Source organism: Triticum dicoccoides, chromosome 3B, assembly GCF_002162155.2.
Source record: "Triticum dicoccoides isolate Atlit2015 ecotype Zavitan chromosome 3B, WEW_v2.0, whole genome shotgun sequence".
Lineage (NCBI taxonomy): Eukaryota > Viridiplantae > Streptophyta > Magnoliopsida > Poales > Poaceae > Triticum > Triticum dicoccoides.
In genome coordinates this window covers 372646018-372660996 of record NC_041385.1, presented here as the reverse complement: position 1 = coordinate 372660996, position 14979 = coordinate 372646018, and positions in this window count along the sequence as shown.

Below are 14979 nucleotides of genomic sequence, written 5' to 3'. Positions count from 1 at the left end.
AGCGAAAGCCGACGTGGGTGTAGACCACGACCTACCTAAACACTTAAGCCTCTAGTCCAGGTTTATCGCCTATCCAGGTTCCATCCGCAGGGAGTCCGGCCGAGGTTTCCAATACGGCCCCGAACGATGTGAACAGGGTTCCCGAGATACCTAACGGGTATTCGGTACACCGTGCCACGTACCTACCGCATCACAGCCCACCCCTACGGTCAGCGCTGTCCACGGCCTCCAGTAGGCTACAAACACCAGAAACTACTTGCAACTCCTGGACAGAGAGCTAGGGTGAATAAGAAGTCGAGCGGGGTCATATTTCAGGGCCCAATGCATGGTAGTAGCTGTATCTTAAATCACACATACAGATCTCAGTGCTTAAGGTCGGCTTCAATGAAACAACCCACCATGTACTCCTACATGGCCTCTCATCGATACCTTTACCAAATCGTGTTCACCACACCACTCTCATTACCGACATAATCATTTCACTCTAGCCATCACCCAGATGAACCAGACCTGACACGACTCTAAGCATAGCAGGCATAGCAAGGTAGGAACAACACATACACATGGCTCAATCAACTCCTACACATGCTAGTGGGTTTCATCTAGTTACTGTGGCAATGACAGGTCATGCAGAGGAAATGGGTTCAACTACCGTAGCACACAGCAGTTTGAAACGCGTTGTCTTAATGCAGTAAAAGAGAGCAGGAGCGAGAACATGGGATTGTATCGATATGATCAAATGGTTGGTTGCTTGCCTGATGGTTCGATGCACTGATACGGTTCTTCGTTAGGGTAATCACGGTACTCCTCAGAGGCAGAACCTGTCGCAAAGGACACCGATACACAACCATCACCAAACAATGTGCAACAATATGATGCATGCATGAAACATGGCAATATGAGTGTGTTGGGCTAATGCAACTAAAACCAGAAGGGTTTGAACCAATTTGAATCAAAGATTCAAATTTCAAACTCAAACATGGCCTTTTAACGTGCTTTTCCTTGTTCTGCATTAAACATCAAGTTAACTTGTTTAGTCATGCATGAAAATAGTACAGATGGATAGATTGGATTTTTCTGATCATTTTTCATATATAATTTGTCTGATTTGGAGTTACAGAATAAAAGTTATGAATTTTTGAAGTTTAAATAATATTCTGGAATTTCCTGATTTAAATTAAATCCAGAAATATATATATTGCGCCAGCATGACGTCAGCATGACGTCAGTGGTCAACTGCGGCTGGCTGGGGTCAAACCTGACGTGTGGGGTCCACACGTCAGTGACAGGGGGGTTTAACAGGGTTAATTTAATCCTAATTAGGAATTAGTGGCGCTGGGGCCCACTGGTCAGTGTCAGGGGGGGTAGTTAGTTTAGGTAGGTCGTGGGTGTAGACCACGACCTACCTAAACACTTAAGCCTCTAGTCCAGGTTTATCGCCTATCCAGGTTCCATCCGCAGGGAGTCCGGCCGAGGTTTCCCATACGGCCTCGAACGATGTGAACAGGGTTCCCGAGATACCTAACGGGTATTCGGTACACCGTGCCACGTACCTACCGCATCACAGCCCACCCCTACGGTCAGCGCTGTCCACGGCCTCCAGTAGGCTACAAACACCAGAAACTACTTGCAACTCCTGGACAGAGAGCTAGGGTGAATAAGAAGTCGAGCGGGGTCATATTTCAGGGCCCAATGCATGGTAGTAGCTGTATCTTAAATCACACATACAGATCTCAGTGCTTAAGGTCGGCTTCAATGAAACAACCCACCATGTACTCCTACATGGCCTCTCATCGATACCTTTACCAAATCGTGTTCACCACACCACTCTCATTACCGACATAACCATTTCACTCTAGCCCATCACCCAGATGAACCAGACCTGACACGACTCTAAGCATAGCAGGCATAGCAAGGTAGGAACAACACATACATATGGCTCAAGCAACTCCTACACATGCTAGTGGGTTTCATCTAGTTACTGTGGCAATGACAGGTCATGCAGAGGAAATGGGTTCAACTACCGTAGCACACAGCAGTTTGAAACGCGTTGTCTTAATGCAGTAAAAGAGAGCAGGGGCGAGAACATGGGATTGTATCGATATGATCAAATGGTTGGTTGCTTGCCTGATGGTTCGATGCACTGATACGGTTCTTCGTTAGGGTAATCACGGTACTCCTCGGAGGCAGAACCTGTCGCAAAGGACACCGATACACAACCATCACCAAACAATGTGCAACAATATGATGCATGCATGAAACATGGCAATATGAGTGTGTTGGGCTAATGCAACTAAAACCAGAAGGGTTTGAACCAATTTGAATCAAAGATTCAAATTTCAAACTCAAACATGGCCTTTTAAAGTGCTTTTCCTTGTTCTGCTTAAAACATCAATTTAACTTGTTTGATCATGCATGAAATAGTACAGATGGATAGATTGGATTTTTCTGATCATTTTTCATATATAATTTGTCCAATTTGGAGTTACAGAATAAAAGTTATGAATTTTTGAAGTTTAAATAATATTCTGGAATTTCCTGATTTAAATTAAATCCAGAAATATAAATATTGCGCCAGCATGACGTCAGCGGTCAACTGCGGCTGGCTGGGGTCAAACCTGACGTGTGGGGTCCACACGTAAGTGACAGGGGGGGTTTAACAGGGTTAATTTAATCCTAATTAGGAATTAGTGGCGCTGGGGCCCACTGGTCAGTGTCATGGGGGTAGTTAGTTTAACTAATTCGGTTAGTGCTAATCCTAATTAGCTAACAGGGCTGGGCCCACCTGTCAGGGACACAGGGGGGGTCCTGCCGTGGTCAAGGTGGGTCAAACCCACCGGCGACATGACGCCGGCGAGGCCCGAGACGGCGGCGCGATGCGGAAACGCGCTACAGGGCACGGGCGAGGCCGTGCTTGGGCTCGTTGGAGAGCCCTTGCTCCCGCGCGTCAAACGGTGGTAGTGGCCGTGCCTGTGGTGGCCGGTACCAACGACGGCGAGCTCGTGAGCGGCGGCCGGAGTTCGGCCAACGGCGGGTTAGGCGATGCAGGGCGCTAGGGGAGGCGTTGGCGCGTGCTACGTGCTCCTGGTGAGGTGTGGAGCACGATGGTGTGCTCGGCTTCGAGCTACAACGGCTCCAGCCACGGCGGCGACGAGGCACAGCGGCGGCGAGCTTCGGAGCTCAAGGGGACGGCAGCTACAGGATGCTAGGGACGACGGGGCAAGGGGGAATCGGGTCAGTGGCTCACCGCGGAGCTCCAGGGATGGTTAGCGGGCTCGGGGACGTCCGGTAGCTCTCGATTCGACGGCGACGATCTCCGGTGGCCGAGGAGGGGAACGGCGACGTGGGCGGCGATGCAGGGCTTCCCGAGGGGCTTGGCTTGGTGGGGAGGAAGAGGGGGTCGCGGCGGAGCTCCTGAGCTCAGCGGAGGGGCGAGGGGTGGCCGGTGACGGCTGCTATGGCGAACGGCGGCGATGGTGGTGTTCGGCCGTGTGAGAGAGAGAGCGAGGGAGAGGAGGGAAGAACCGAGGGAGAGTGAGAGAGAGCAGGGGAGGGCGTGGCGTCGTCCTGGGCATCGAGACGAGGAGGGGAGGGGCAGGCAGGCAGGCGAGCAGGTGGCGTGGCGCGGTGGCGCGCGCGCGCGCCGGCCACACTCCCCTCCCTCTGTCGAGGACGAAGACGACAGAGGAGGGAGGCGGGCTGGGCCGCCTGCTGGTTGGGCCGGCCAGCTGGCTGGGCTGCACAGGGAGGAGCCCAGGTAAGCTTCTCCCTTTATTTATTTTCCTTTTCTAATTTCTGACATTTGTTTTGATTTAAATAAAATATTAAATCATTTATTTACCTTATGCCAAATTTTGCAGGAGCTAGATATATTATTCCAGAGCTCCTTTATAATTGGCATAATATTTGGACATATATTAATATATATAACTAATATATTTCCAATGCAAATATTTATGCATTAATTCCAAATGCCCAAAATAAATACCTATGAGCTCTTAAAAATATTGGTTTGATTTTTATCTCTGTCCAATATTTTCAGAGAGCAACATGAGCATTTTCTTGGACCTTTTTGGAGAAATTTTTATTTGGATCATTTTCAAAAATGATTCTGAGGGTTTCACAAATCCCCATTTCAAATTAAATGGAATTTTAAACATGATGCACACATTCTGATGCATGACTAGCTAGGGTGTGACAACTCACCCCCACTCAAAAGAATCTCGTCCCGAGATTTGGGTTCCTCCGGGAAGAAGGCGGGATACTCAAGTCGAAGACGATCCTCCCTTTCCCAGGTTGCTTCATCCTCAGAATGGTGCGACCATTGTACTTTGAGAAACTTGATATTATGACGTCGGGTGGTACGTTCGGCCTGATCGAGGATACGAATGGGGTACTCTCGATATGTAAGATTATCTTGGAGATCAAGCGTTTTGGGGTCCACTCCACGGATAGGATCCGAGAAGCAACGCCTGAGTTGAGAAACGTGGAAGACATCGTGGACTCTGGAGAGGTGCGGAGGTAGTTCCAACTGGCAGGCAACTTCTCCTTGTTTGGCGAGAATGCGAAAAGGTCCAATGTAACGAGGAGCCAATTTGCCTTTGATACCGAAACGATGGGTTCCCTTCAGAGGGGTGACCCGAAGATAAGCCTTCTCGTCAACCTCGAAAGTCATAGCCTTATGTTTTCGGTCATATTGACTCTTTTGACGAGATTGGGCTGTTTTCAACTTTTCACGAACGATACGAACTTGTTCTTCTGCTTCCTGAATCATATCCGGGCCAAAGAATTGTCTTTCCCCAGTCTCTGACCAGTTAAGGGGTGTTCGACACCGTCGTCCATAGAGAACTTCAAAAGGGGCTTTACCCAAGCTAGATTGATAGCTGTTGTTGTAAGCGAATTCGGCAAATGGAAGGCACTTCTCCCAGTCCATTCCGAATGAGATAACAGAGGCTCGAAGCATGTCTTCTAGAATCTGGTTGACGCGTTCCACTTGACCACTCGACTGAGGGTGGAAGGCGGTGCTAAAGGAGAGACGGGTTCCCATAGCATTTTGGAAGCTTTCCCAAAATCAAGAGGTGAAAAGACTTCCTCGATCCGAGTTAATTTCCAAAGGAACACCATGGAGGGACACTATTCGGGAGATGTATAAGTCTGCCAGCTGGCTAGCGGTTATACTCTCACGAACAGGTAAGAAATGGGCTACTTTGGAAAGACGATCGACCCCGACGAAAATAGCATTATTCCCTCTCTTGGTCCTGGGAAAACCGGTAATGAAATCCATACCAATTTTATCCCATTTCCATTCAGGAATAGCTAAGGGTTGAAGGGTGCCAGCAGGCCGTTGATGCTCTGCTTTTACACGACGACAGACGTCGCAATTAGCAATATACTGAGCAATTTCTCTCTTCATCCTAGTCCACCAGAACCTCTGGCGTAGGTCCTGATACATCTTAGTGCTACCGGGATGAATGGTGAGAGGAGATTCATGAGCCTCCTTAAGGATCAACTGCCGTAGATGCTGGTTCTTGGGAACCACTAGACGGTTCTCAAAGTACACAACACCATGATCATTTGTGGAGAAACAACTAGCACCTCCGCTAGCAATGTTCTCTTTGATTTTAGATATTCCCTTATCTCGCTTTTGGGCAGCGATGATTTGATCCGTAAGAGTAGGTTTTGCTACCAAGGTGGAAAGAAAACCTTGAGGTACAATGTGAAGGTTAAGCTTCCGAAATTCCTCATGGAGAAGCGGTTGACTTTGTTGTAACATCAGGTTGTTACAATAAGATTTACGACTTAGCGCATCAGCCATGACGTTGGCTTTCCCTGGGGTGTAGGTTATTCCTAAGTCGAAATCTGTGATCAACTCGACCCAACGTCTTTGCCTGAGATTCAAATCCGGTTGGGTGAAGATGTACTTCAGACTTTGGTGATCAGTGAATATTTCGCAACGATTACCGAGGAGGTAATGTCGCCAAGTTTTAAGTGCATAGACTACAGCTGCAAGCTCTAGATCATGAGTAGGATAATTCTTCTCATGTGGGTGCAATTGCCGTGAAGCGTAGGCAATTACGTATCGATCTTGCATGAGAATGCAACCTAGTCCTTGTCGCGAGGCGTCGCAGTAGATAACAAAGTCCTTGGAGAAGTCTGGCGGTACCAGTACGGGAGCAGAGGTCAGGCGTCTTTTCAGTTCCTGAAAACTGTGCTCACATTGTGGAGTCCACTCGAACTTCTTATCTTTCTTGAGGAGTTCGGTTAGAGGTTTAGCAACCTTGGAGAAGTTCTCGACAAAGCGACGACAATAGCTCGCTAAGCCCAGAAAACTCCGAACTTGCTTGACCGATTCAGGTGGAGTCCAATTAAGGACGGCTTGAACTCGCTCAGGGTTAACAGCAATACCTTTACCAGATATTACATGACCCAGATAGGTCACTTCTGACAACCAGAATTCACATTTAGAAAATTTGTCATAAAGGCGATGCTCTCGAAGTTTCTTCAACACTAGCCTTAAATGTTCGGCATGTTCTTCCTCGTTCTTGGAGTAGATGAGTATATCATCGAGATAAACTACGACGAATTTATCCAAATACTCCATGAAGATTGAGTTCATTAACCGAGAAAAGGTGGCTGGAGCATTGGTTAAACCGAAGGACATGACGGTGTACTCGTATTGGCCATAACGAGTAACAAAGGCCGTTTTAGGAATGTCCCCGTTTCTGATTTTGATTCGATGGTAGCCCAACCTCAAATCCATCTTGGAGAAGACTGAGGATCCAGCGAGCTGATCGTACAGGTCGTTGATCCTGGGAAGCGGATATTTGTTCTTGATTGTGACCAAATTGACAGGTCGGTAATCTACAACCATCCGGTCCGTACCATCCTTCTTCTTGACGAATAGGACGGGGCAAGCCCACGGAGATGAGCTAGGTCGGATGAAACCCTTTTTCAAGGACTCATCGAGTTGTTTCTTAAGCTCGGCTAGTTCTAGGGGTGCCATCTTATAAGGTCTTCTAGCAATCGGAACGGTTCCTGGAATGAGATCTATTACGAACTCAACATCCCTGTCAGGTGGAACACCTGGCAATTCCTCTGGGAAGACATCCGGGAAGTCACGAACTACCGGAACGTCTTCAAGGTCTGGCAAAGGGCTGGCGTTAAGAGAATATAACTGTCGCTTGGCTATTCAGGTCAAGACATTGACTATCTTCCCCGAAGGGTGAGTGAGTTGAACAGTCCTAGAGAAGCAATCAATTTGGGCATGATGAGCTGACATCCAGTCCATACCCAGAATGATATTAATATCTGAAGATTTAAGGGCTATCAAAGACGCGAGAAAAACAAGTCTGTCGACTTGGATTTCATTTCCATGGCTTACTCTAGAAGTTTGCCATTTGGATCCCGGAGTTTGAATTACCATAGAGGTTGGCATATCACCGAATGCGACGTTATGCAAACGAGCATAATTTTCAGATATAAAAGAATGAGAGGCTCCTGTATCGAAAAGAACAGATGCCGGGTGGCAATTAACAAGAAGCGTACCGAGAACGACGTTGGGATCCTCTTGAGCTTCTTCGGCAGAGATACAGTTGACATGGCCACGTGAAGCGGTGACCGGTTTGGCGTGGAATACTTTTCCTGTCGGCTTGCCACGGCCAACAGCTTTAGCAGACTGGTTGGGGTTGGTCTGGGGACACTCACGCATATAGTGACCAGATTCCCCACACTTGAAACAAGTCACGGAACTGGTACGTGGAGGAGCATTGTTAGTTGGACCCCCATAGGGCTTGGCTGGTGCAGACTGTTGAACAGGGCGAGGCGCCTGGAAAGATGGCCTCGGTGTGAACCTGGGTGGCAGGGCGGTGTTGGGTACCCACACGCGGCGCTTCTGAGGACCAGCACCGGATGAGGAACCCATGTCACGGCCATGCTTGCGTGTTGCGTCATAGTCAGTCTGACCAGTTTCAGCACTGATGGCTTTGTTGACAAGTTTCTGGAAAGATGTGCACTCATGCAGACGGAGGTCATGGCGAAGCTCAGGACTAAGGCCCTTACGGAACCTTGCTTGCTTCTTGGCACCAGTAGACACTTCCTCAGTTGCATATCGTGCGAGGTTACCAAACTCCCTGCTGTAAGCATCCACAGAAAGTCGGCCTTGGGTGAAACTGCAAAATTCCTCACGTTTACGGTCCATGAGACCCTCCGGAATGTGATGTTCACGGAAAGCCTCACTGAACTCAGCCCAAGTAGTGACATGGCCCACTGGACGCATAGCTCCATAATTCTCCCACCATAGACTGGCGGGGCCTTCAAGATGATATGCAGCAAAGGTGACCTTGTCAGCCTCCGCTACCAGTGCGGAACGCAGTTTGTGAGCGATACTGCGAAGCCAGTCATCAGCGTCGAGAGGCTCGACGGAGTGGTGGAACGTGGGTGGATGTAATTTGATAAAATCACTGAGTGACACCACGTTAGTCCTCTGATGGTGTGCTGTGTTCTGTTCAATACGCTCCAACAAACGGTTGGTCTCCCGCTTGTTTCTCTTAGCTTCCATCATAACCTCGGCTAGGGAAGGAGGATGAGGCAGATTTGCATCCCTGACTTCACTGCCTTCGGCCTGCTCTTGAGGAGCAGGGTTAGTGCGCGTGTTGACCATCCTAGGTAAACAAGACAATGATTTAGTCAGGATGATAAAATTCCGACATAGGATATAAAATGTAAGGAATAACTCGAAATGCAAGATGATCATCCGTATGACATGGTAGATACAGAAACTGCTTCTTTTATTCCATCGTCATACACACCATACAGGGTTTAGTACAAGACCAAACAAAGTACTATTACGGTGAGAAAAGGATTACATCTCATCGAAGGCATCCCAAGCTCCTATACATTATTTTTCTACACCTCCGGAAAGAGTACAAACTAGGTCATATCCCACGAGTCACGCGGGACGATAGACGACACAACTAGTGCGAACTAGTGATACAACCACTAACTCAGACCGATCCGTAGTAGTCCTTGTAGAAGTCACCTCCATAGCCTGGAAGCTCAACATGATCATCCGGAAACAGACGATCTCGCGGAGCTTGTGGACCATAGGGGCTAGGATGAGGCCTTGGACCAACAGACGGTGGCCTGCGGGGACCGCGAGGTGGGGTGATGCCTCCTACATCACGCCAACCCATCACGTCTGGCAGAGCAGATCTCACAGGATAGAGATCGCGCATATCCAAATATCCAGCTTGCACCGCCGGTGCGAACCGAGTCAAAGTGGCCCAGTGGTCAGCACGGGTATTGAAGAGCTCTAACCTCAAGGCCCGATTTTCACGGTCCTTATCCTCGAGCATGTCAGCAGTGGTGCGAGTCCATGAATCCTCCTGAGTGGGGTCAGCATAGATAGCCTGGAGATACCCTTGTGCTCCCGGAAGTGATCCTGGCATATACCGGAAATCAGAGTCCCGAAATAGACCAGATCTGACTCGCATGATGGTCATCATAGAGTAGGCGGCGTCCTGCACAGCCATCTCAATAGTAACCCCGAGTCCATAGGAGCAGTGAAGGGGCTCGGTGGATCCAGGATAAGATGGAAATATCCTGACAGTGCAGAGATACTGGCTTTGATTGAAGTCCCGAAATTGCTCTTCGACCGTGTACTCAGGATACCAGCGGTATCCAGCCTCAGTCATTACCCTGACCAACTTGGCAGTATGGCCGGGTACATCTAGGCATCGAGTCAGGCGAACCACTTGATTGAGGTCGCGAGTGGCCATCTGAAAGCACAATCATAATGCAAAGGCATTAGAATTTCTAGCAAAATTTCGGCAGCATAACAGCTGTAAATGCTCAAGAAGGATTTTGAGACATTTGACAAAGGATTACATACACACTCAACATCATCATATCAAAGTTCTGAGACCATCCTAGCAACATAATATGGTAGAAGAACTGAACTAGGCTTGTATCCATCATACCTATAAGGTACTACTGATTAGTAACACGTGATCCTGATAGAGAGAATGGATCCTAATTCCTTAACCCCCGGTGGAAGAGTGGACTGACTCAGATCAGAATGTCATAAGATAGAGGAGTAAAAAGAGCCTTACGTTCCAACCCACAAACAATTCCCCTACATATAACTAAAGAATTTCTAGACTCAACATCGACCAGTTTGGCTTGGAGAACCTACAGGCAGTCCGGCTCTGATGCCAACGCTGTCAGGACCCCGACTCGATGTCACATCGATCTAGCCGGTAACACCTCATATCACTTTGCGGCCTCACGCACGGTATCCCCACGGGTGTCGCCTTACCTTTGCCCGGGACCGTTTGCGCCTTTTGGCTCACGTATATGATAGTGTCGCTAGCATCCATATGATAAGGAGCCTGGGCTGACATGACTAGTCGTAAACCCAAAGTGGCACAGACTTACAGGGACAGGCATCCATGACCCAGCTTCGAACGTGTCGGTCATCAGCAAGTGGGTCCGGGCTGTAGCACTGGGCTAGCAGGACTCCGGTAAACCGGGCTGTAGCGGGCTAACAGGACTCCGGTACTCAAAGCGTGACATTTCCCCGAAGGGACAGACAAAGGAACGAAGAAGGACACATGCCGGCCAGCCTAAGTGCTCCAGAGCAGTAGCAAGCTACCATGGCTCAGCGGTAACACTAGGAGACATTTCCCGGTAAGAGAGGCTACTAAAGATAAACAACTAGATAGTTAGATCCCACACATACCAAGCATTTCAATCATACACACAATATGCTCGATATGTGCAAATACAACGAAGCATCACAACATGACTCTACGACACAAGTACTTTATTTAAGGCTCAGGGAGCCATACATAACATACACAAAGGTACGGGTCTCACGACCCAACATTCAAGTCATACAGTCATACAAACCAGCAGCGGAAGTAACTTGTCTGAGTACAGACAACTAGTAAAATAAAAGAGGCTTGGAAAGCCTAGCTATACTACATGGTCCTTCACAAGCTCAGGGTCACCACCTGGGCCTTTAGCCTACTCGTTGATGTCAACGTCTACATAGAACCCATCAGAAGGGGTTGCAGCGTCTTCTGAAAAAAATGTAAATTATAGCAACATGAGTACAAAGGTACTCAACAAGACTTACATCAGATCCTACATACATGCATATTATCAAGAGGGGTTGGTGGAGTTATTGCAGCAAGCCAGCTTTGACTCTTGGCTAGACTATCCTACGATACTTCAACTTGAAATGGTTTTGCGCACACGAGTCCACTACTCACCACTTCAATACACTACCGAGGATCCACCTTCGTCTTCCTACGGAAGAGCCATCCTCGGCACTCACACTTATCTTGAGGCTTTTAGTAGTTTCCATTTACTTGTCTATGAACTGTATAGGCAACCAAGTAGTCCTTTACCGCGGACGCGGTTATTCGAATAGATCATGATAACCCTGCAGGGGTGTACTTCTTCATACATGTTTCCACCACTTAGCGTCTGCACACGACATGTGCTCGGCAGACTTCAAGCGAAAGCCGACGTGGGTGTAGACCACGACCTACCTAAAATCTTAAGCCTCTAGTCCAGGTTTATCGCCTATCCAGGTTCCATCCGCAGGGAGTCCGGCCGAGGTTTCCCATACGGCCCCAAACGATGTGAACATGGTTCCCGAGATACCTAACGGGTATTCGGTACACCGTGCCACGTACCTACCGCATCACAGCCCACCCCTACGGTCAGCGCTGTCCACGGCCTCCAGTAGGCTACAAACACCAGAAACTACTTGCAACTCCTGGACAGAGAGCTAGGGTGAATAAGAAGTCGAGCGGGGTCATATTTCAGGGCCCAATGCATGGTAGTAGCTGTATCTTAAATCACACATACAGATCTCAGTGCTTAAGGTCGGCTTCAATGAAACAACCCACCATGTACTCCTACATGGCCTCTCATCGATACCTTTACCAAATCGTGTTCACCACACCACTCTCATTACCGACATAATCATTTCACTCTAGCCATCACCCAGATGAACCAGACCTGACACGACTCTAAGCATAGCAGGCATAGCAAGGTAGGAACAACACATACATATGGCTCAATCAACTCCTACACATGCTAGTGGTTTTCATCTAGTTACTGTGGCAATGACAGGTCATGCAGAGGAAATGGGTTCAACTACAGTAGCACACAGCAGTTTGAAACGCGTTGTCTTAATGCAGTAAAAGAGAGCAGGGGCGAGAACATGGGATTGTATCGATATGATCAAATGGTTGGTTGCTTGCCTGATGGTTCGATGCACTGATACGGTTCTTCGTTAGGGTAATCACGGTACTCCTCGGAGGCAGAACCTGTCGCAAAGGACACCGATACACAACCATCACCAAACAATGTGCAACAATATTATGCATGCATGAAACATGGCAATATGAGTGTGTTGGGCTAATGCAACTAAAACCAGAAGGGTTTGAACCAATTTGAATCAAAGATTCAAATTTCAAACTCAAACATGGCCTTTTAAAGTGCTTTTCCTTGTTCTGCTTAAAACATCAATTTAACTTGTTTGATCATGCATGAAAATAGTACAGATGGATAGATTGGATTTTTCTGATCATTTTTCATATATAATTTGTCCAATTTGGAGTTACAGAATAAAAGTTATGAATTTTTGAAGTTTAAATAATATTCTGGAATTTCCTGATTTAAATTAAATCCAGAAATATAAATATTGCGCCAGCATGACGTCAGCATGACGTCAGCGGTCAACTGCGGCTGGCTGGGGTCGAACCTGACGTGTGGGGTCCACACGTCAGTGACAGGGGGGGTTTAACAGGGTTAATTTAATCCTAATTAGGAATTAGTGGCGCTGGGGCCCACTGGTCAGTGTCATGGGGGTAGTTAGTTTAACTAATTCGGTTAGTGCTAATCCTAATTAGCTAACAGGGCTGGGCCCACCTGTCAGGGACACAGGGGGGGTCCTGCCGTGGTCAAGGTGGGTCAAACCCACCGGCGACATGACGCCGGCGAGGCCCGAGACGGCGGCGCGATGCGGAAACGCGCTACAGGGCACGGGCGAGGCCGTGCTTGGGCTCGTTGGAGAGCCCTTGCTCCCGCGCGTCAAACGGTGGTAGTGGCCGTGCCTGTGGTGGCCGGTACCGACGACGGCGAGCTCGTGAGCGGCGGCCGGAGTTCGGCCAACGGCGGGTTAGGCGATGCAGGGCGCTAGGGGAGGCGTTGGCGCGTGCTACGTGCTCCTGGTGAGGTGTGGAGCACGATGGTGTGCTCGGCTTCGAGCTACAACGGCTCCAGCCACGGCGGCGACGAGGCACGGCGGCGGCGAGCTTCGGAGCTCAAGGGGACGGCAGCTACAGGATGCTAGGGACGACGGGGCAAGGGGGAATCGGGTCAGTGGCTCACCGCGGAGCTGCAGGGATGGTTAGCGGGCTCGGGGACGTCCGGTAGCTCTCGATTCGACGGGGACGATCTCCGGTGGCCGAGGAGGGGAACGGCGACGTGGGCGGCGATGCAGGGCTTCCCGAGGGGCTTGGCTTGGTGGGGAGGAAGAGGGGGTCGCGGCGGAGCTCCTGAGCTCAGCGGAGGGGCGAGGGGTGGCCGGTGACGGCTGCTATGGCGAACGGCGGCGATGGTGGTGTTCGGCCGTGTGAGAGAGAGAGCGAGGGAGAGGATGGAAGAATCGAGGGAGAGTGAGAGAGAGCAGGGGAGGGCGTGGCGTCGTCCGGGGCATCGAGACGAGGAGGGGAGGGGCAGGCAGGCAGGCGAGCAGGTGGCGTGGCGCGGTGGCGCGCGCGCGCGCCGGCCACACTCCCCTCCCTCTGTCGAGGACGAAGACGACAGAGGAGGGAGGCGGGCTGGGCCGCCTGCTGGTTGGGCCGGCCAGCTGGCTGGGCTGCACAGGGAGGAGCCCAGGTAAGCTTCTCCCTTTATTTATTTTCCTTTTCTAATTTCTGACATTTGTTTTGATTTAAATAAAATATTAAATCATTTATTTACCTTATGCCAAATTTTGCAGGAGCTAGATATATTATTCCAGAGCTCCTTTATAATTGGCATAATATTTGGACATATATTAATATATATAACTAATATATTTCCAATGCAAATATTTATGCATTAATTCCAAATGCCCAAAATAAATACCTATGAGCTCTTAAAAATATTGGTTTGATTTTTATCTCTGTCCAATATTTTCAGAGAGCAACATGAGCATTTTCTTGGACCTTTTTGGAGAAATTTTTATTTGGATCATTTTCAAAAATGATTCTGAGGGTTTCACAAATCCCCATTTCAAATTAAATGGAATTTTAAACATGATGCACACATTCTGATGCATGACTAGCTAGGGTGTGACACACAATCTCAGATTCATCCAACCAACATAAAAGTACTTCAAAGAGTGCCCCAAAGTTTCTACCGGAGAGTCAAGAACGTGTGACAACCCCTATGCATAGGTTCCCAATGTCACGAAACCCGCAAGTTGATCACCAAAACATACATCAAGTGGCACATGATATCCCACTGTCACCACAGATAATCACGGCAAGACATACATCAAGTGTTCTCATAAAAGACTCAATCCGATAAGATAACTTCAAAGGGGAAACTCAATTCATCACAAGAGAGTAGAGGGGGAGAAACATCATAAGATCCAACTACAATAGCAAAGCTCAGCATACATCAAGATCGTGCCATAGAGGGAACACGAGAGAGAACACAAGAGAGAGAGAGAGAGAGAGAGATCAAACACATAGCTACTGGTACATACCCTCAGCCCCGAGGGTGAACTACTCCCTCCTCATCATGGATAGCGCCGGGATTATGAAGATGGCCACCGGTGATGGGTTCCCCCTCCGGCAGGGTGTGGGAATAGGGTCCCGATTGGTTTTTGGTGGCTACAGAGGCTTGCGGCGGCGGAACTCCCGATCTATCTTCTGTTCTGGAAGTTTTACGATACGTAGGTATATATGGGTG